General features: G+C 37.9%; 1 pseudogene; it reads left to right on the top strand.

Annotated features, from left to right (window-relative positions):
• The first annotated feature begins 21,996 nt into the window (after positions 1 to 21,996).
• LOC134367676 (serine/threonine-protein kinase PAK 4-like) lies at positions 21,997 to 23,754 on the top strand (annotated as a pseudogene).
• Positions 23,755 to 24,053: the final 299 nt, after the last annotated feature.

Below are 24,053 nucleotides of genomic sequence, written 5' to 3'. Positions count from 1 at the left end.
ATTCAAGGAAATAATAACAGAAAACTTCCCAGGGGTAGGGAGAAATGCAGACCTTCAGATCTGGGAAGCTCAATGGTCCCCAAACAGATACAATCCAAAAAGATTCTCTCCCAGACACATTATACTCAAATTTGCAAAGCTCAAAAACAAAGAGAGAATTCTAAAAGCATCAAGAGAAAAGTGTCAAGTCACCTATAAGGGAAACCCTATCAGACTAACAACAGACTTTTCAACTGAAACCCCACAGTTCAGAAGAAAGTGGAATGATATATTCAAAACACTAAAAGAAAAAAATTGCCAGCCAAGAATTCTTTACCCAGCAAGGCTCTTCTTCAGAAAGAAGGGAGAAAGAGTGTATTTCCCAGACAAACAAAAATTGTGGGAGTTCACCACCACATGACCAGCCCTGCAAGAAATTCTCAAGGGAGTCCTCCATTTGGAATCTGAATAATGAATGTCACTACCACAGATACACAAGAAAGAGCAAAGCCTGCTGTTAAAACAAAAATGCCTGTGTGAAAGAGCAAGAAGCTAAATCATGCCACCTCAAATATCCAAGTAACACTGAAGAAGAGAAGTAAAAGGGGAAGGATCAAAAGATATTTAAAACATCTAAACAAAAAGCAATTAAATGACAGTAATTAAACAATATCTATCAATAACCACCCTAAATGTGAATGGATTAAACTCCTCATTCAAAAGGCACATATTGACTGATTGGATTAAAAAGCTAGAGCCAAGTATATGCTGTCTTCAAGAGACTCATCCCACAGATAGAGACACACACAGAAAAAAGGTAAGGGATGGAAAAAGATATACCATGCATATAGAAAACAAAAACGAGCAGGACTACCTATCCTTATATCAGATAAAATAGACTTTAAACCAAAAAGTGTAAGGCCACTATATAATGATAAAAGGATCTATCCAGCTAGAAGACATAACAATCATCAATATATATGCACCTGATACTGGAGCACCCATATACATAAAGCAAACACTCCTAGACCTAAAGAAAGAAATAGGCCCTAATACATTTATGTGGGCCCTAATACATAATAGTGATCTGAACATCCCTCTTTCAGTATGGGGCAGACCTTCCAGGCAACAAATCAACAATGAGACACAGGATTTAATCTACATCTTAGACCAACTGAACCTGGCAGATATATACAGAACATTTCACCCAACAACTAAAGAATATACTTTCTTCTCATCAGCTCATGGAACATTCTCCAGGATAGACCACTAGTAGGTCACAAATCTAGTCTCAGCAAATTTTAAAAAATTGAAATCATTCCAAGTATCTTTTCAGACCACAATGAACTAAAGCTGAAAATTAATAATAAGCAAAACTCTCGAAAATATACAAATACATGAAGACTAAACAACAGGCTCCTGAATGACCTATGGGTCCAAGAAGAAATTAAACAGGAAATCAAAAAATTTCTTGAAACTAATGAAAATAAAGACACATCATACCAAAACCTGTGGGATACTGCAAAAGCAGTACTAAGAGGGAAATTTATTGCAATAAATGCTTACATCAAAAGAACAAAAGACTTCAAATAAATGACCTAACACTGTGCCTCAAAGAACTTGAAAAACAACAACAATCCCAACCTAAAGGTAGTAGATGGAAAGAAATAATTAAGATCAGAGCAGAACTAAATGAAATAGAGATCCCCAAAACAATAGAAAAGATCAACAAAGCAAAAAGTTGTTTTTTCAAGAAGATAATTAAAACAGACTACCTATTAGTTGGTTAACAAAAAAAAAAAAAAAGAAGAGAGAAGACCCAAAAACCAAAAATCAGAAATGAAAAGGATGATTTTACAACTGATATCACAGAAATATGAAGAACTGTTAGAGACTATTATAAACAACCAGATGACAACAAATATGAAAATATGGAAGATATGGATAAGTTCTTAGATACATACAAGCTACCAAGACTGAACCAAGAAGAGATAGAATACCTGAACAGACCAACAACAAGCAATGAGATTGAAGTGTAAGTAGCAATCTTCCAACAAGGAAAAGTCCAGATCTGGAAGGCTTTACAGCTGAATTCCATCAAACTTTTAAAGAGGAGTTAATACCAATTCTCCTCAAACTATTCCAAACAATTGAAACAGAAGCTACTCTTCCAAACTCATTCTATGAGGCCAACATAACTCTGATATCAAAACCAGATAAAGAGAAACACACAAAAGAAAATTACAGGCCAATATCCTCAATGAACATAGATGCAAAAATCCTCAACAAAATGTTAACAGTCAGAATACAGCAACACATTAAAAAAATTATATGCCATGATCAAGTGGGATTCATCCCAGAGATGCAGGGATGGTTCAACATATGAAAGTCAATTGAAGTGATACATCACATAAACAAACTCAAGGACAAAGACCATATGATTATCTCAATAGATGCTAAAAAAATGACAAAATTCAACATCGCTTCATGATAAAGACTCTCAACAAATTAGGTATAGAAGGAAAATATCTCAACACAATAAAAGCCATGTATGACAAGCCCAAAGCCAGTATCATTTCAACTGGGGAAAAATGGAGGGCCTTTCCCTTAAGAACAGGAAAAAGACAAGGCTGCCCCCTCTTACCACTTCTATTTAACATAGTAATGGAGGTACTAGGCAAAGCAATCAGACAAGAGAAAGAAATAAAGGGAATCCAGATTGGAAAAGATGATGTCAAACTTTCCCTATTTGCAAATGACATGATACCATATATAGAAAAACCTAAAGACTCTATCAGAAAACTGGAGTTGGTTAGTAACTTCAGTAACATTACACGATACAAAACGAATGTTCCCAAGTCAGTTGCATTTATATACTCAAATAATGAATTAACAGAAAGAGAAATAAAGTGAGCCCATTTACAATTGTCACACACAAAAATAAAATACCTAGGGATCAATTTAACCAAGGAGGTGAAAGACCTCTACAATGAGAACTACAAAGCACTTCTGAAAGAAATTAAAGAGGGCACAAAAAGATGGAAAGATATTCCATGCTCTTGGATTGGAAGAATGTCTATACTCCCTAAAGTGATCTACAGATGCAATGCAATCCCCATCAAAATACCAATGACATTCTTCAGAGAAATGGAAAAAACAATCTCATCTTTCATATGGAACAACAAAAGACCCTGAGTAGCCAAAGCAATCCTGAGCAAAAAAAATAAAGCTGGAGGCATAACACTACCTGATTTCAAATTATACTACAAAGCTATTGTAACCAAAACAGCATGGTACTGGTATACAAATAGACATTCAGACCAGTGGAGTAGAATTGAGAACCCAGAAATCACCCCTCAGGCTTACAGTCATCTGATATTGGGCAAAGGCAACCAAAATCTACATTGAGCAGAAGACTGCCTCTTCAACAAATGGTGCTGGGAAAATTGGATATCCATATGCAGAATGAAACTAGATATGCATCTCTCACCATACACTAAAATCAACTCAAAATGGAAAAAAGAAAAGTAGAAGACCTGAAACTGTAACATTACTAAGGGAAAATATAGGTGAAACACTTCAGCAACTAGGTCCGGGCACAGACATTATGAACATAAGCCTGAAAGCACAGGCAGCAAGATTAAAAAAATAAACAAAAGGGACTATATCAAACTAAAAAGCTTCTGTACAGCAAAGGAAACAATCAACAGAGTGAAGTGATAACCTACAGAGTGGGAGAAAAGTTTTGCTAAGTATGCATCTGACAAGGGATTGATATCCATAATATACAAAGAACTCAAGCAATTATACAGCAAAAAACCAAATGACCCAATTAAAAAACTGGGCAAAGGAGCTGAATAGACATTTCTCAAAGGAAGATATACAAATGGCCAGCAGGTACATGAAAAAATGCTCAATATCACTAGTCATCAGAGAAATGCAAATTAAAACTACATTGAGATACCACCTCACCCCAGTTAGACTAGCTGTAATCAAAAAGATGGTGAATAACAAATGCTGGCAAGGGTGTGGAGAGAAAGGAACACTCCTACACTGTTGGTGGGACTGTAAATCAGTACAACCACTATAAAAAACAGTACGGAATTTTCTCAAGCAACTACAAATTGATCTGCCGTAGGATCCAGCAATCCCACTTCTGGGTATATCAGAGGAATGGAAATCATCATGTCCAAGGGATACCTGCACTCCCTTGTTCATTGCAGCTCTGTTTATAGTAGCCAAAATGTGGAAGCAACCTAAATGTCCATTGATGGATGATTGGATAAGGAAACTGTAGTGTATATACACCATGGAATACTACTCTTCCATAAAAAAGAATGAAATACTCCCATTTGCAACAACATAGATGAACTTGGAAAAACTTATGTTGAGTGAAAAAAGTAAACCACAGAGGGATAAATACCACATGTACTCACTCATATGTGGGAGCTAAGAGAGAAAGAAGGAAGGAAAGAAAGACCACAGTAGTGCATTGGACTTGCAGGGGGAGAGAGCATTCCTTGGGCTACAAAGTGGAGTGAGAGGGAAAAGGGGAGTGCAAGGGACGTTGGGGATAATTGGGTGGGGGACAAGGTTTACAAATGCAATTTGTGGTAATGGGTATGCTGCCAGTATGAATCTGGCCCTCACATCATGGGCACAAGGGGTGACAATCACCTTTGTATCTCATGAATATTTGTAACCAACGATAAATAAATAAATGAGTTTACATAATGCTAAATTGTCCTCCAAAATTATTTTGCCAATTTACACAACCACTAGTATATGAAAAAGCTTAACTCTCCAAATATATGCAAACTCTTGACATTACTGATCCTTATGTCTTATCTGATGGGCAAATAATGATATTTCATGCTTCTATTCACTTGAATGTACGTGAGTCACAGTACGTTAGTACAGTATTTGTATTTCTTCACCTTTACTTATTTTTTACTCTTGTGTTGATTGTACTTTTCAGGTTATTTTATAGGATATCTTTATATATTCTTGATATTAATCCATTACATGGTATATATAACAAACACCTTTTTCCAAGTATTTTTAGGGGACGGGGAATGGAGCTTTCCTTTAATTTTCCTTTGACAAAATCAGTCATTCTTTTCCTTTTTTACTTTTATACCTTTCTCACCTGAAGATTATAACAATACACATTAACATTTACTTTTATATGTTTTCTGAGGTTTAGCATTTTTATTCACCTTGAATTTATTTTTGGCATATGTAAATGTGGAGGACTATGTGGTATAATTAGTAAAGCTGTGGAATTATGTCACAAAGTAGTAAGCATTCAGGAAACAAGAACTCAATTGCCAAAAAAATTTAAAAAGCAAATGGAAAAAAAAAAAAGAAAAACCTTCCCATTTCCCCCAATCAGAGGATTTCTATTCATTTATTGGGGAAATAAGTCTACACACATTTAGTATTAAAATTTATGTATTTGAACACTTCTCCAATCTTGTCTGTATTCTTCATTTCCCAAGCTTTATATTAATTTGTTTTTAGCATGCTTTGACTTTTAATTGATTGTCTTTCTTGCATTTGGTTGAGTTGTAAGCTTCTTCGTCCTATCTCTATTTCAATTGAAATTGTAAGACGTACAAAAAATATATAAATTTGATATTATATTTTACTTCATATTTAATTTAAAAATAGAGTTAATCATTGTTTTGACATCTGTTTATCACAAAATGTTAGCATACTTTCACTTTTCTCCACTTCATCCCCGCCCCGTAACACACCCACACACACACATGCACACACACGTGTACAGTTGAGTTTCTTTAGAGTTCTCAATTCAGACTGATGTTAAATTCTGTGATATAATGCAACAGCAAATATTTAAACAGAAATAAAAGTTTTGCTACTATGCTTGACAAAATGAAAAATAAATCTCAGGAAAGGAAGACATTAACCTCTAGAAAAGGTAGAGACAGAGTATATTTCTTCGAAAAAGGTTTTTGTGGACTGTAGACTTTCTAACTCCTTGAATGTCCAACATTCTCTTTATCCTCACACTTGAAAAAAATATGTACATGCCTGTACATATATGCATTTGTGTATGCAAACATGCAAGTATTCATGCATATGCATGTACACACACACATATATATAACAATGGAAAATATCAAGAATATCTGAGAAAAATACTAACTACAACAGAGAAAGGGATAGGAACTGGCTACAGGTATAAAACAGTAGCCAAAAAGCATGCGAAAATGTGTCATACTTGTAAGAAATATCCTGACCCATCCATTGCCAAAGGATGGGCATGGAGACATGAGGTACAGCTAAGTGAGACTTTAATAATGATCTTGCAAGATCTGGTGTCTGAAGCAGGCACACGCAAAACAGTTACAGCGAGCAATTTATTCCCTAGTGCACAAGTCTCTCCCCCCAATTCCTCATTGGCTGAGTACTATGGGATGTACAGTCTTCCTGGACATCACCTAAGATTTATTATCCCCTTGCAAGGAATTCCTTTGTCTGATGGCTCAGGACAAGCCCACGAAAAAGGCATGCCAAAACCTTGAGAAGGGAGAAGAGCCAGGAAATGGAAAGAACAAAGGGCTATTAACTAATCACCATCTTGAGGAGTCATTTCTCAAGAGTGACGGGATGCTTCTGAGCTCTGTCCACTCAGGGACTCTCTGGGAACCGTCTGAGTCAGTTAAACAACTTTTGGGTTGAGCCAGTTAAACACCCTTTGCTAAGCTACTCCTCAAAATCAATCACTTAGGCTATTTTCTTACATACTGTACTCTTAGCTAGGGAAATGAAAAATAAAATAACTCAGAAATACATACTTTTCCCAAAGAGATAAGTGCATTTTTAAGATTAAATAATAATTTACATTGGCAAGGAAATATTTGCTCTATCACATTGGTAGAATTGGTAAAGAAGATTTTAAGATTAATTTGACAGAATAGATAAAAATTTTAAGTATACATGTTATGCAATTTAATTCTAGCAACCTGCCAAAAATACTTCATGTTTATTCAAAAAGGTGCATATAAGGATGTTCACTGTAATGTTTATGTTAATAGTGAAAAATCAGAAATCACAAGAGTATCCATTAATAAGAGATAAAAAATAATTATTGTATATCTATGTTGTGGAATACTGTACAGCAAGAAATAGAAATAACTTGTATATATAAGTATACATAAATATAAAAATGTAAATGTAAATATAAATAATTCTATATATACATTTGTGCAGTGTACTAACTTTTATAAAGCAAATGTATTTCACAGGGCTTAGTTTCAAAAGCCATGTAGTTTCAGGTATTACCTAACTTTTAAAATTACATATAGAAATGTTAAGCTTGCAAGAGACAGGAAACTTCCCCCAAGCTAAAGTCTCTGTTTTAGATAAAGAATTGTAACACAGCAAAATTGTTGGTTCAAGGACAGACGTCCTTGGCGTAGGTTAACCTAAAGTTGCTTTATTGTTATGTAAAAATACTGAGGAAACTGCTGTAGGAAAAGACAGTATTTGCTAATGTTGCAAGTTAACATGACTGACTCCATCTTTGTCCCAGTTGTAAAAACAGCAAAATGCATTTCTACACTCTATAGCTCTATGGTCACAAGCCAGTTCCTTTCCTAGCAGGAAAACCACAGACTGCCAGCTCTTTCCTGTGTAGATGAGAGACAGAGTTGCTCTCTAAAGCAGACCCCTCCTCAAGTAACCACATTTCCTGCCCTTACACCCAGGTGTAATAGACCCTTACTCAAGAAGCTTCTTTACCGGGGTTTAACTCACAACCACTGACCCATTTAAACTAAACATGTTTTTTGTGGAAAATTTTATACTCTGCTATAACCTGCATATTTCAGCTTCTGTAAACCAGCTTGCTTGCTCTTGCAGAACATCCTGTATGCCAAACAGGATGCGGTTTATGCCTATAAGAACCTTTCCTAATGAGGCTGAGGGCTGCACTCTATCCAGACTGCCTGGGGAGACAGCCGCTGGCCAGCAGGAGAAATAAGCCTTCCACAACCCCCAAGTATTGTTGTGTGGTGTCTGCCTTATTGGGAATTGTGTCTCACAACACTAAGAACAAACTCTTGTTGGTGGATCAACTTAACCTTTTGCTAATTGCATTATGGAATGTCACTTTGTTATTTTACTGATGTTACTAGCCTCTATTGTTAAACTATACTTAGCCATCACTCCACCTATGTTCCTTTTCTGTAACTTTCTGGCCTGGAGAATAAAAACTGAGAAAGAATCCCAGTTCAGGATTATTTTTCCAAGGAGGAATGCCTCTTTCTTGAGAGTTCCTGGAAAATTAACCTCTTTGGGGCTTCTCACTACTCAGAAGAAATGAGCTTTGAATAATCCTTTGCGTCTCTGTCACCCAGGGGAAGAGAGGTGACAAAGAGTGTAACATACATTTTATACAAACAAATCTCTTATATATAATATAAGCCAAACTATTAAGGGAGGCTATGTCTTTAGATAGAGATTAATTTTTTTTTTTACTTTTTAATTCATATATATTTTGTTAAATTTGCATTTTTACCGGCAAAATGCATCATTTTATTCATTCAATTTCTCTTCAGGGGAGTGATATCAGCAAAAATGGCATAGTAAGAGACTCCAAAAGTCTGACTCTCAAAAAAATCACAGAAAACTGGCAAAAGTATCAGAATCAACTGTTTTAGAACATTGGAAATCAAGCAAAAGCTTGCAGCAACCCAGGAAGTACTTATTCGAGAAAAGTGGCTGAATCTCGGTAAGAACAGTGGACTTCCTGGTATTTTAACTTAGTCTATCCCATTCTTTCCTCCCCAGTGATAGACTTTAAAATAATAGCCTGCATTTCTACTATCAGTACAGGAGGGAGGAGAGTGGATCTCATCTGTACATTAGCCTTAGTTGATCTGGCAAGTGGTTCACTGGAAGACTCACTCAAAACCTTGTTTTTATCTTTCCTAACTGGAACTGCCATGTGCTAAAACCAGTACTCAGGAGCCATTGGTTGAAAACATTTAACAATAAATGCTTTACTCCCTGCTGCCTCAGGCAATGGATAATAGTTTGGGCAAATGAGGAAAAATCGAAAAGCTGGGGAGTGAGATGCCTTGGGGAAGAAGGGCTTTGAAAAAGCTTCAATATATTCCTGGAATTTTAGAAGACCCCATGCATGCCAGGATTCTGCACATGCTCAAGAAAGACCTGAGAAGACCCTAAGCTCTTACCTCTGGGTTGACCTTGAAGCTACTAGTAAACAGGAAGTGAAGGTTGAGGCAGAGCTATAAACTCTTCCCGCCTAAGTGTTGAAGGCATGCCCCACCCCCCAAAGCCACTATGTAAGACTAGGATTTTTTTTGGTTCCAGAATTAGGGAAATTTTTGTCTAAGCATTAGCTGACCATTAAGCTAATGAAACAGACTTCAGTGGCCACACCTGATAATGAATAACTATCAAATTATTTCACATGATAAAGAATACAAACTTTACAAAATTACTTTACAAGAGTCATTATACTAAGTGAAAGAAGCCAGACAGGGTCACTTATAGTATACCATTTTTATTAAATGTCCAGAACGGGCAAATTCATTGAGATAAAAAGCAGATCAGTGGTCATCAGGGATGCAGAGTGTGGAACTGAGAGGTACAGGATTTCTTTTTGTGATGATGTAATGTTTTGGAATTAGAGACAGGTGATGATATAAAACATTGTGAATATGCTAAAAATCACTGAACAGTACACCTAAAAATGGTTAAAACGATTAATTTCATGTTATGTAAATTTTATTTTAAAAATTCTTCAAAAATTATGAAGTTATATAACTTACCTTGATCAGTGAAATACTACAAATACTCAAGTGAAAATTTAATAACCTCTCTACTCCATTCCATTCTCCTGTTCCCCCATTAGCCTGAGAACTAATATACCTAACCTGGTGTGAGTCCATTTACAGTTTTTACCCTGTCCACTAAAATATAAGAAGGCATGAGTGCACTTGTGAATGCATACATGCACAGATTTTTAATTAATTTATTTGTTTCAACACTAATGGAATCATACCATATGTATTATATTACAGCTTACGGACATCCTTCAAATCAAAAAATATAGCTCCATCTCATTTTATTTTAACAACTGCATAATATTCCATAGCTTGTGTACTAGTCGGGGTTCTCTAGAGATACAGAGCCAATGGGATGTATATATATATATATATACATATATATATATATAGAGAGAGAGAGAAAAGGAGATCCATTATAAGAAATTGGCTGATGTTATTATGGAGGGAAGCTGACAAGTCCCATGATCTGCAATCAGCAAGCTTGAGACCCAGGAGAGCTGATAGTGTAGTTCCAGGCCAAGTCTAGAGGCCTGAGAACCAGGAGATCTCATGGTGCAGTCCCAGTCTGAATGATGGCAGGCTTGAGACTGAGGAAGAGCTAACATTTCAGTTCAAGTCTGAAGGCATTTATATTTAAAGTCCTAAATAGTTGCTGTTTTAGCATTCTGATGAGTAAAAACTGTTTAAATTTTGTTTTAATTTATATTTTCTAGGTTGCATTTACAGTGTCCTTTGCCATATTTTCTTTTGTGTTTTGTTTTTGTTTTATAATGTTTTCAAATATTCTTGATTGATTCATTATAACTTCTAAATTCCTGTCTTCTTTAGAATGAAAATGTCTACCTTCACTATGAAATTATGCAAATATTCTTCCAATTTTACTATTTGGTTTTTTAAATTTAAATTTTGAATTCTTCTGTAGTTAACTTTTATATATGGTGTGAGATAAGGATCTAGCCTTTTCTCTCCATACGGAAAGTGAGTTATGCAAGCACTTCTACTAAAATAAGCAGTTCATTTTCCACTAAGTTGGCATAAAACCATTGTTGTGTATGAAGTCTTCACATTCATTTGGATTTATTTCTGGACTTATTATTCTATTTCACTTATCCATGTTGTTTATTCCTGTGTCATTTCAATACTATTTTGAGTATAGTAGCTTTATATGTATCTGATAAGGCAAGTTCTCCCAGCCACTATTTTTATTTTTCATAATTTGCTTAAGCAATCATTAGCTATTATTCTTGAATATAACTTGTAAGATAATTTTTTATCCAATTTGCAGAAAAGAGATGCTGATGAGGACATCAGTAATGTTCTTCATTAATTAATCATTTACATTTTTATATAAAGTGAATAAAGTGTGCATTCCCTTTAAGTGTTGTTTTCCATTCTTTAATATGATTTTTATAGATGTTTTCCTATGGTTTCCATACCTCTCTAGTTAGACGTATTGCCAAGCAATTTCCATATTAAAATGGTTATTGTCAATATAGATAAAAAGTGTTGACTATCATATACTTGTTTTATATCCAGGCCTTTACTTTTACCAATCATTTAAAATTAGTTTTAGCAGTTTTAAAGTCTCTTGGGATTTCTGGATATAGGGACTAACCAACTATATCCCTACATAATTGTTGTATTGGTAGTTTCACCTTCTTAATGATATATTTTGGAATGTTTTAATATTTTACCACAGAAGTGTATGACTTTTAAAAGAGATAAAAACTATTTCACAAAACATCCAGTTTTAAAGTTGATTTTTACTAAAAATAAAATCATGTTTTTTAGAAAAAAATAAATTTAACAAGAGTTCAATCTCAAAATAAATAGGATCTCTACCACCAACAGGATCCATCATTATTGATTTGAGTTACTAATTATGCTTGTATCATTTAGAGTCGTTTTTCAAGATTTTCAGTAATAGTGTCTTTGGTCAAATAAAAAGGAAAGAAATAAAAGGGAAAAGAAAAAAGAGAAACAAAGATAATACAGATAAGCCCCTTGATGCAATCCAGATCATATGAGGAAGACGTAACCGTCTCACCTACAAAAGAACATTCTAAGTCTCAGACTCTTTGCCCTGCTTCCTCATAATTAATAGCAAGAATTTGTATGACAGTAGACATGGGGTTAGAAGTCCAATTTGTCACTATCAAATAGAGTAAAGTCAGCAGGTTGACTTTAAGAGTGAAAAGGAGATTTAGACTTATTTCATCTCTTATGCTGACCAGTTGAGATAAACAAGCCAATTTCCATCCTCTCGTTATTTAAAATCATGATCTTCATCTATGTTTCTAGCAGTTAAGAAGAATCATCATACCATATTTAAAGAGGGAATAACTATTCAGTTTACATTTGAGAATATAATGGAGGAAAAATCCTTTCTAGCTTTGCATTTAATGGATTTTCTTTAAATATGTAGGTAGAGCTAATTAATTCTGTGTAAACCAGACGTGCAAGACCGGAAAATGCTAACGATTAAAGGAATAAAGCCATTTCACTTATAAGCAAACGTTGACCACTATTTTCATGAGTTGAAAAACACCTGAGACTACAATTCATAATATACAGAATGATATCTCCTTTACCCTTTTCCTACCCTGTCTCTAGAGGATGGTAACAAACAGAACTTTTAAAAATGCCTTCTGCAGCAATGACTTTGTCCATAATTCAAGGGGTAGATCTATAGCTGTCTTATTTTATTCTGTGCTATGATTGATTGAGACAAGCCCCTCGAGAAAACATCCACATGCTAATAGCAAGAAATATTAATTTATTGTTCACATCTACCTGCAAAACAAAGAATGTCATAACCATTGTCAGAGATAGACAGCAGATACCATAGGCTAGTCAGGGCCCAGCTCCTGCTTGGGTCTTGGTCCTGCTTGCCCTTGGGAACCGCTGGATACATGAGTCCTTATAAATTTTACCAAGGTAGCTTCTAAGTATTATCAGGACAATAGTCTCTACCTTAAGCAGCCAAAATATTAATGATGAAACAACTATTTTTATGGTATTAACATGTTTATCAGCTGTTAGGTAGTTTTTGCCAGCTGGACATTCTTTTCTCATTGCTGCCATCAGCTACGTGGCAGTTCTCTGAGTTGAAATTCTGATTGTCTTCACTCCCCAAGCATCCTTAACTAACCTCAGTATCCTGTTCCTAGTAATTCCAAACATCCTTGAGACCCTTTATAGGAGCTACAATTAGTTTTAAGAATATCACATCTTAAAATTCTAATCTTTTATGACAATTTAAAAGATGGTAATTGCCTAGAAAGTTAAGCATAACCTAGCAGAAATATCTATAAGCAAACTCATCATAATTTCACGTACAGAAAACTGAGAAATGGGTTAGAGATGTCAAGAAGAGATCAGGTAGGAGTTCACAGGGTGGTGCCATCTTGGTGGAATCCCATAGGTTGGAACCTGTTACTCATATTTGCAGGCCTGGAAAATTAATTTGTCAGCCTACTTTGTACTGAATTAGGTCTCAGAGACAGACTACATCTAACCAAACTTATAAGAGACTGGTGCATAAATTGTATTCAAATACATTTATTGCTAAAGAGTTCCTCATAAACTAGAGTGACCACATAATTTCTTGCTCAAATTGACATTTTTAAGATTGAAAAGGGGACATTATTAATAATTGAGCTGTGACCACAGGTACAAACTTTGTCCAGGGCAAAACAAGACATATGGTCACTTTACCCATGACTCAAATACTCATCTCCATGGTCCAATGTATCTCCTACCCTGTATCAAGGAGTCCAAAAAAGCAAAATAGCAATTTAGAATTTTCATGGTCAGTGAGAACTTAGAGCCAGAGGAGATAGATAGCTTTGGCCGTAGGTAAATCTATTCTAGCAGGACAGGCAGGCCTGAGGCATCAGAATCTATTTGTTGATTATAATATAAGCATGTCCCTCAGGCCCAGTGTGTCACCGTCTTGGACAGAATTTTTTGCTCCTCCTTCCAAGGTCCAGCTTCCCATATCTATTAAGACTGGATACAATGCAATTGGTCAGATTTCAAACTTTTAGGTTGCAAAAACATTTCCATCTTGCCTTCCTGAAACAGTACTCTAGTCACTTGGACTTGGGTATTTTCCCAGTCATCTCAGCCACATCCACATCAACCATATCTTAGTTTATAGCTCTAAGTGTTTATTTTCATCTACTAAGTGTTAGAAATGAAATTATCTTTTGAAGAGGAAACCAAAAGAAGTAGATCCTTAAGTCTCCAGACTTCATCTCTATGCATCAATAACAATCTTGCTCTGCACTGATTTATACAAGATTATATTAAAGCTATGTGTGATTTATAGCTAAAATAAAACGTATTATTAAATGAGACCAAAGAGTGTGTGTGGCAATTTAGGATAAAGTAAACACCACCAATTTTACTGCAGGCTTGGTTGGTGATAAGTAAAGAAGATGTATGACAACTGGTAAAACAACTGAACCTATAATTGAAGGAAGAAAAGCTTTGGATTCTGTGAGATGTAGGTGAAAATGGCAGGCTTAATCAGAATTGGTTTAGATACTAACAGCAAGCAACCTGCAAGCATGTGCTTATAAATGCATCAACCAAGTAGTAAAGGCCAAACCAAATGCAATTTAGAAAACAGCGCTTGTAAGCCATTCTGAAAGAGCACCATAATAATAGAAGAGAAAATCTTGCCCAAGAAACATTGAGAAGATGAATAATGCAATGGAATTTGCTGATATAGTAAAACATTCTGCAAATGCATTCAGAGGAAAGAAAAATATAAATTGTTTTTTGGTCAGAGACATAAAAGCTTGCAGAGAAAGTAGAGTGAATTATTTTAGTGATCAGGGAGTTTGGATATACAGTGAGTATCTGTGCTTTATACAAGTAAATTATCTTATGAAGCCAGTTTTGGAAAGCAGTGCTTCCATTTCATTGGATCCTGACTAAAATAAATACCAAATGAGTGCTTGTGACCCTAAAGACTAAAAGGAAAATAAAATTGAATTATATAAGATCAACAATAAAAATTCCAGGACAAGGGAGGAGTAAACTTAAATTGTTAAATGGCAAAATTAAACATAGGCAATGAGAAATGGAAAATAAAATTGACAAAGAGTCTTTGGAAAAATCTAAACACCAATACTCTTACTCTATGAACAAAATAACACTGAGATATGGTAAAACAAAGCCCCTATCCTGCCTGCTGTCTTAATCCATTTGAGTGGATATAAAAAATTGACTTAGACTGGGTAGTTTATAAGCAACAAAAATTTATTGCTCACAGTTCTGGAGGCTGGGAAGTCTGAGATCAAGGCACCAGCAGATCTAATGTCTGGTGAAGGCTCACTCTCTGCTTCAAAGATGGCACCTTCTAGCTGCATCTTCATATGGTGGAAAGGTCAAACAGGTTCCCTCAAGCCTTTTTTATGAGGGCACTAGCCCCATTCATGAGGACAAAGCCCTTATGACCTAATCATCTCCCAAAGGCCCCACCCCTTAATACTGTTACATTCGAGATCAGATTTCAACATATGAATTTTGGGGGGACACAAATATTCAGACAAGAACACCTGCCTTTCTTCATCTCCTTTTGTCCCTTTTATTTGTTCTTTAATCCCTCCATTCACAAGGAGTGGACTCAGTGTCTTTTCTTCCTCCTATCCTGGAGCACTAAAAGTCTCATCCTGGCCTTTATATAACAGAAGAGGTATTTTCTCAAACTCATGGAAGAAATATGATGATGTGAGCCTGTCTTAGGCAAAATAAGATTGAGTTATAACGTGGCAATAAGTAATCCCCAAATCTTGGGGGATTAACACATGAAGTTTACTTCTTGAATACATAAAGTCTTTTGTAGGTCAGGTGACCCACCAGTGCAACTTTGTTCCGTGAGATGACCTTGCAATGTAGATTGCTTCAATTTTGTAGCTCTGCCATTTTAATGCACCACTCCAGGCTCCCCACTGAAAAGAAAGATTGAATAGGGGACTTTCACCGTCAGTCCAGAAGAGACACTCATTACTTCTTCTCATGGTCCATTAGCTAGTAGTAGATGCATGGTCTCATTAATTTCAAGGAGCTTAGTCGGGTACTATTAGTGAACACTAGAAATACCTTCTAAGAGCTTTCCATGCTTGGTCTTTGATATGCTAAAGAAATTTATAAAAATTTCTCTCTGTCCTCCAAAGCCTAATTTTCAAGCTTACTGTATTCCTAAGGATGCCAATAAAAATTTAATTTGACCCTTGATATGGATAAATGACAGAGTTCTCCCAGTAGGAGTATCTACCCCTCCTTTGAAACACTGAAACCCAGTGCTCCAACAGGCAAAAAATCCCTAGAGTCTAGTAGTAGAATGTACAAATGGAAATGTTTTAAAAACATGATTTTATTTCATGATGATATTAAAATATAATATTAGGCTTTTATAATACCTGGGAAATAATGCTCATTATGTGAGCAGAGAAAAAGGCAAAATCAGATGAGTTTACTAAAAAAAAAATCTAGTCATTAAAAGCATTTGACATTTTCACTGCAAAGTAAAAGAAACCCTAATATACAGATAATATGTAAAAACAAAATCCTCTTTCGCCTCCTGTTGCAAAAATCCATTCAGTGAGCAACTATGAATTAGAAATCAAAACAAACAGCTGGTATCTAAGTATAGCCTTCTGAATATGGGGCTTTTTGGTTGACTGTATCTAAATATGTGATACTCTTTGAGGAAGCCAACATGGTCTTCTGTTAAATGCATTATTTAGAAACAATCAAGCAGTAAACTTCTAAAAAATAGGTTGGAAGGCTCAATACAAGGAGTGATGTTTAACCTATATGATGAAAGCTCAGAGAAGCACTCTGAATGCTGTTAACATGAAAAGCAGTTTTTATGCAATGAACCTCAGTAAAAAGCAATGTTCACAGATTTACCTGTGAAATCACACACCTCACCCTCTCAAATATTTATCCTATCAAATTTAATTGGATGGAAGCAGATAAAATTGTTCAAGCATGGGAACCAGTAATTATTTGTGATTCATAAAGAGGATTACACACATGCAGCACTTCCAGAGAAACTACCTGTTTGTAAAGGAACACAGTTACAACAAAATGCTCTACAAACATGTACTTTTTAACAGTCTACTTACCTACAGGAATAATGCAAACATCAGTGCCTTGGGGGAACTGGTGATGAGAATTCTTGCCCATGCCCATTAGCACAGTATACAATTTTAGGGGTCACACTCCAACTCTAAGCTCATACAGCAAGTATCAGATTTCACTTCTAAAGCTTCATTTGCATGCCAGGCAATTAAATCAGCAAGGATCATTTGTGCCTTGGTAATGTTGAAACAAGACCTATTTTTAGGTCTTCCATTCTAACAAATTTCCTAAAGGTATCCATTGGAACAATTGTTGAAATTGTCCTTTGTGATATTGTGATTCATAATAAGAAATAGATATTTTAGTCTTCATCCCTGGTTCCTGGCAAAGAGCTCCTAAACAATCAGGAGGAAACTTATAAAAAAATATGGGTGCTAAGTACATCTTTTGCTCTAATATTTGGTTTTTGACCCCAGTTTTTGACACAGAACTCCTAATTCCTTAGAATTTCCTTGGTGATAGGAGCATCTTTTGCTCTAATGAGATGACTCTTGATGAGTTTCTGGATGGCAGCTGGCCACCAGAAAGACCAAACCATGATTAGAAGCTTGGAACTTTCTACCCCACCCTTCTCATCCCCCAGGCAGGGAAGAGGGGCTGGAGATTGAGTTAATAATCGATCATGCCTATATGATGAAGCCTCCATAAAAATTTCTGGTTTATGGGGTTCAGAGAGCTTCCTGGTTGAAGAAAACATCATGTGCCAGGAAGGTGATGCATCCCAATTTTACCAGGACACTGGAGCTCTTGCACTCAGTACCCTTCTGTACCTTGCCCTATGTACCTCTTCATCGGGCTGTTCATGTATATTCTTTGCAATATCCTTTATAATAGATGGGTAAATGTAAGTAAAGTTTCCCTGAGTACTATGAGCTGTTCTAGTAAATTACAGAACCCAAGAAAGGGGTCACAGAAACCTCTGATTTGTAGTCAAGTCAGACACAGGTTGTGGGTAACCTGGTAACCTACTATTTGTGATTGGCATATGAAGTGGTGGGCAGTCCTGTGGTACTGAGCCCTTAACCCATAGGGTCTCTACTAACTCTGGTTATTGTTAAAATTGAACTGGATTGCAGGACATCCAGCTGGTGTCAGAGAATTGATTAGTGTGAGAACCCCCCACACATTTTGGTGGCCAGAAGTGTTGTGAGAGTATGCAAAAAGAAAAACAGTTTGCTTTTTCCTATGAACAAACTTCCATTGTGTGTATCAACACAAGATTAAGATCCAAACAATAGCACAAGCTGTGCATATCTGAGATTAATCCATTCATAAATTCATCTAGTAAATTTTAATTGGGCATCTGCTATGTATCAGGTACTGTTTATGAGCACACGATGAACACAAGGTTAAAGGCCAGACCAGTGCTATCCACAAAACAATAATGTGTGCCTTATAGAGTAAGCAAATGAGAGTAAATAAGTTATTATCCAATACCAGTTAATTGTTTAGCTGGCAGACTTCTCTGGAATGGTAATAGAAATGTTATAAAAAAAATCAATTTTGCCATTTAGAGAAATGGACAGTGGGATATTTTGTATGTGGCTGACATAAAGCCGTCTGGGAGCATTCATTCATACAGAGAAACTAATGATATCATTGAAACACCTTGCCAAGGAATATCCTCACAGATCTACAAAGAGGCTTTAAGTAAATAAGCCATGAAAACACCACATTTAAGAATGATAGAAAATGTCGCAAACTTGAAATGCTTTGGGAGACATTGTGGATTTAGGATGAGGCTTTAGGAGAATTCACAATGGCAGTGAACACTGATGCATTCACTATACATCTGCAGGGACTTCATTCTTTAGAACAGAAAAATATGCTTCCCAGCGGTTGTGACTCTATTATTTCACCATTAACTCTAGAATTTATACCAGTGCAGGATCATTGCCCAGATCCAACACACAGTTGGCACCATTCCAAGCCTGCAAGCAATTCTCAGGCCACTGAGTAGACCTTAACTCTGAGAGTCTGGAAATTATACTTAATTAGTTTCCTTTTGTCATCAGTGGACAATAGATGATAAAAGGTAATATTTATACCTGTCAGGAACAACTCACCAGGGAGCAGGCTTCTTTAGAGTCAGCACTCAGAAAGGCAATCCTTCTGAGGAGTTAAAAACTATAATTTGGTTGGCAGAAGGATATGCTTTCATCTCTCAGTCAGCCTGCGTGCTTTACGGATTCATGTATTAATTTGGTTCACAAATACACAGCTTCATTTCCCCCCATCATCATCCTGAAGTGACCTTCACCAGACTCTGGGTGTGGATTGAGCTTCTCATCAGTTCTTTTCTATAAGATTCATCCTTCAGTAAATGCTTATTTTCTGACTGGGGAATTTAAGTTTTTGCACAGAAATGGTTCTTGTGTCTGTAGCTTGCTCATTTGAATTTGGCTATAAACAAATATTCCCTAAAAATCAGGTCAAAGGGACAGAAGTAATGAGCCAAATATCCAGCTGTCCCAGGACTACTGAAAAAGAATCATCTCAAACATGACCACCATATGGAACCTGTGAAATGACTGCTGTTTTCCAACCTCATTCTTGTTCATATTGTGGGTATTTTTACCTCCCCAAATCCAATTAACCTTGTTTATTAGAATAAAGATGTACCTTATGATCTGTTAACACCTTTTCTTTCCTCTTCTCCAAATCCACTGTACCTGGAGGATAAGCTGGGCTAGCAGGACCTTCATAAATCTGATGGCCACTGGAGCTTTAACAAACAACCATGCCTTGATGACCTCAAGTAGGGAGAGGAGGGCTTTAACTGGCTTCCAGTTGCCATCAGAAAGATCTGTTATTGACAAGCTCTAAGTGTGCTTAGGAAATAAGATGTGACTGTCTGTAACTAATCAAAAATTTTAATTTCAAATCACAGAATTCAATTAATATTGTGAGGTAAAGTGAGAAAAAAGAAAAATACAAGTCTCTCCTATCTCACCACTGTAAGACATATCAAAAGACGGGCATGTCTGCCTCTCTGCTTCATCTGGAGTAATTTCTACAAACCCCTTCCCCTCCTGTTTTCCCTTACCATCTTTGAAATGTGTTCACCATACCTGGGAAAAAACATCAATTTTTCAATTTCTTGTTCCAGTGTAGAAAAATGTTGTTTCATATTCTGTTCACTTTTATAAGATTTTGATGATATTTAGATTAAATTCCTAATACATCTATGATTTTTTCAATGACTGAGATAGATTCTAGTAGAGCCAACAAATTTCAGAGTAAGGGCAGCAACTTTAGCTAAAGTCAAAGGCTAAACTTTATGTGTCTTGGTTAATGTTTAGCTGACAAAGCCAATACAGACCCTACTCTTTCTAGGGGATAGCAGAGTTCAAGCCTCTTGTTTATATTTTTAAGTAGTATCATCTATTTGAGGTTTATTTTTTCTTAGTAATCATGTTCCCAGCTCAGTCTGGGATTTGGGACCTAAATGATGATCTTTGAGAAAATCATGTTGAGCTTCTTGGGTAAGGGGAGAAGAAAGCCAAAGATATCTTTGCTAATTGTAGTCAGTAACACAAAGGTCAGACATACCTGTGATTCTAATTGATGTCTAGACTGTCTCTCATTTTTTTCCCAAGTCTAATCATATGAACAGAGCACTGATTTCCTTACATGGTGGTGTGACTGGCTGTGCATGCTATGGTCACATCTGGACTCTAAGGAGGAAAGCCTGAGACAAGGGGGTTGGAATTTAAATGGATATGTCCCCTCTCAATGCCATTCCCTTCATTTTCTGCGACAGAGCTAGCAACTTTGTGCCACCTTTATGTTCTTAGTTATGGTGAGCGGCTTCGTCCTCCCTTCCTCCATCACTGTGTCCCAGAGCAAATTATTTTCCTACTGGGGCATTTTTCACTGATACAATGGATATAATTTGGGAGAATTTGATGGAAGGACTTGAAAGAGTCATTAACTTCATTTTGCTTCATTTGTTTCCCAAGTCAAAGAATCCCAAAGAAAACTGCTGCGAAAAATAAGAGCATCTTAATTGACTGTCTTGAAGCTACACATTTCATAAAGGATGGGCTCTCCCTTGAGGATGGACTGATTTAAAATTCAACTATTATCTAAGGTTGAAGTTCTCCAGCCTGTGCCAAGGTCTACTCTTTTTCTCTCTCCTCCAGTCCTCTCCCTTTGAGCATTGACCCTCCCTTTGCAGTTTAAAACCCCACTAGGTCCAGGGAACAAAAGATTTCAAGCCTCTTTTGTGAGTATTTTTAAGTAATCATAAATTGCTTGAGATTTACTTTTCCTTAGAAATTTCTAACTTGCTGAATAAGAGTTAAGAGTTCATCTGACTAAGTAGTATTTTACCATTTGCTTGATTAACCCGTGGCATCTTTTGCATTGGGTTTAAACACTGGCTATATCGTTTACTAGCTCTGTGACCTCTGGCAAGTTACTTAACTTAGCTGGCTTATTTATATAATGAGGATAGATATAATAATACCCACCTCCTAGTATTATTGTAAAGATTAAATGAGTTGATAATTTTAAAGTACTGAAAATGGTGACTGGCATACTGTAAACTCTTAATATGTGTTATTGCTATTACTATTACTAATAGAATTTTTATAATTTCTAAATTTTCAAGGTAAAAATAGGCTTTCAGCATACCCTTATGATATGCACTAATATTTTAATTTGTGTTCTACATTTTTTATAAAACTAAGAATATGCAAGAGGAGTTTTTCAAAACTAGATCTTAAGAAATGGGACATGGGACACTTGTATTTATAAGGATGGGTTGGAGATTCAGCATGATGGTGGCAGTGGCCAGGGTGGGGGCTGTGCAAGAGTGTTGAAGGTGGCATGAGGGCATGGAGTTCAGACCAAGCAGCTAGATCATAAGCAACTGGGCGGGGAAGAGTAACCCAAAGCCCCAAGGAGACGTCACCCACCCGAGGGCACTTCTAGTCCAGCCAGCATCACACTGGGCCCCCTGGTAGGAGTCCAAGCCTCAGCCCTGAGGTGTTGAGAACCCGTTGCCATGTTTGGGAAGAGGAAGAAGCGTGTGGAGATCTCAGTACCATCCAACTTTGAGCACCACGTGCACACAGGCTTTGACCAGCATGAGCTGTTCACGGGGCTGCCCAGTGACAGAGCCTGGGCGAGGAGTTGGCTCACTGGCACACACCCTTTATCGACCCCACCTGCATCATTTCCATCTAACCTGGGGCCTCTAAGACCATCTCATGGGGCAACAAAGGTGCCAAGGATAGGGTCCTCATGCTGCTGAGGATAAGTTTGAGAACATGTCAGTGAAACTCTCCAACTCCCTGCGGACAGACTGCCACCACCCGCCCATAACCCCCCAGGTAATTAGGATGCTGGAGGAAAGGCTCTCCTGGCCAGAAAGGGTCCTGAGAAGGCAGTCAGCCGAGGCAGGATGGCTGGTCTCAGTGAGACGGCTAGTGGGAGTGGTGAGAGGCCGTGGGCAGAGCCAGAGAAAAGGCTCAAATCTTCCAGGGAGGACTCAGGGGGACGACAGGAGTCCTCCAAGGACAAATGCCCCCATTCTGGGCCAGATGTTGGTAACCCCCAGTGTTCCAGTCTGGCCAGTAGGACCAAACTGGTGGCTAGCCAGTCCATTAACACATACCTGGAGGAAGATACAGACCACTTGTCCTGGGGTGCCCAGGGGGAGCAGCACCACAAGGTTCCTAATGGGCCATCTGCCAAGGGCCTGGCTGTCCCCAGTCCTCTTCCTCCTGGCCTCTCACCTGAGTCCGTGGCTTCCCCAGCCCTGGAGTGCTGGGCCTCCATGCCCCTGAGCCCCAGCTGGCTCCTCCAGCCTGCGCCCTCACTGCACTTGCCACTCCCACCATCCCCGCCATCCCCAGGCCCCCTGATCCCCCTCACGACAGCAGGAACCACAAGTATGCCATGAGCAGTTCCAGGCTGCCCTATAGCTAGTGGTGGACCCAGGTGACCCTTGCTCCTACCTGGACAACATCATCAAGATCAGAGAGTGGTCTACAGGCATGATGTGCATCACCATTGTGTGCAGTTCAGGCAAGCTGGTAGCTGTCAGGAAGATGGACCTGAGCAAGCAGCAGAGGCAAGAGTTGCTCAATGAGGTGGTGATCATGTGGGGCTACCTGCATGAGAATGAGGTGGAGATGTACAACAGCTACCTGGTGGGAGAAGAGCTCTGGGTGGTGATGGAGTTCCTGGAGGGAGACACTCTCACCAACATCATTACCCATTATAGGATGAACAAGGAGCAGATTGCCACCATGTGCCTGGCTGCGCTGCACGCCTTGTCTGTGCTCCATGCCCAGGGCCTCAATCCCTGGAACATCATGAGTGACTCGATCCTGCTGACCCATGATGGCAGAGTAAAGCTGTCAGACTTCAGGTTCCATGCCCAGGTGAGCAAGAAGGTGCAAGGGAGGAAGTCACTGGTCAGTGCACCCTACTGGGTGGCCCTGGAACTCACTGCCTTCCCTACGAGCCACAGGTGGACATCTGGTGGCTGGGGGTAATGGTAATTGATATGGTGGACAGAGAGACCCACTACTTCAATGAGCCACCCCTCAAAGCCATGAAGATAATTCAGGACAACCTGCCACCCCGACTGAAGAACCTGCACAAACTGTTGCCATAGGGCTTCCTGGACCACCTGCTGGTGTGTGACCTGGCCCAGTGGGCAAAGGTGGCCAAGCTGCTGAAGCACCCATTTCTGGCCAAGGTGGAGCCACTTGTCAGCATCGTGCCCCTCATGCACCAGAACTCTACCAGATGAGGCCCAGTGCCCTGTCCATGAACCAAAGAGCCCCTTGGGTCACCCTTGCCCTGCTGGAGGCCAGTAGGGGCCCAGCCTCCCCCCTCCTCCCAGTCCAGGAGACATTCCATGTAGCACTGCTCTCCTTGCTGGAGGGGCGTACATGGCACACTACTACTGAACACCAAATTTGATTTTGTGACTTTTTAAAAGAACACAGGGACTCATGGGAGCAAGTGAGGCTCCCAGGACCTCCCTATCCTCTGGAACAAGCCCTCCCCTGTGTTCTCCTATCTCCAGGAAGGACAGGCAGCCCTCCC

Source organism: Cynocephalus volans, chromosome X (assembly GCF_027409185.1).
Source record: "Cynocephalus volans isolate mCynVol1 chromosome X, mCynVol1.pri, whole genome shotgun sequence".
NCBI lineage: Eukaryota > Metazoa > Chordata > Mammalia > Dermoptera > Cynocephalidae > Cynocephalus > Cynocephalus volans.
Note: the sequence above shows the minus strand (reverse complement) of the source record. Positions and strands in the feature narration are given on the sequence as shown.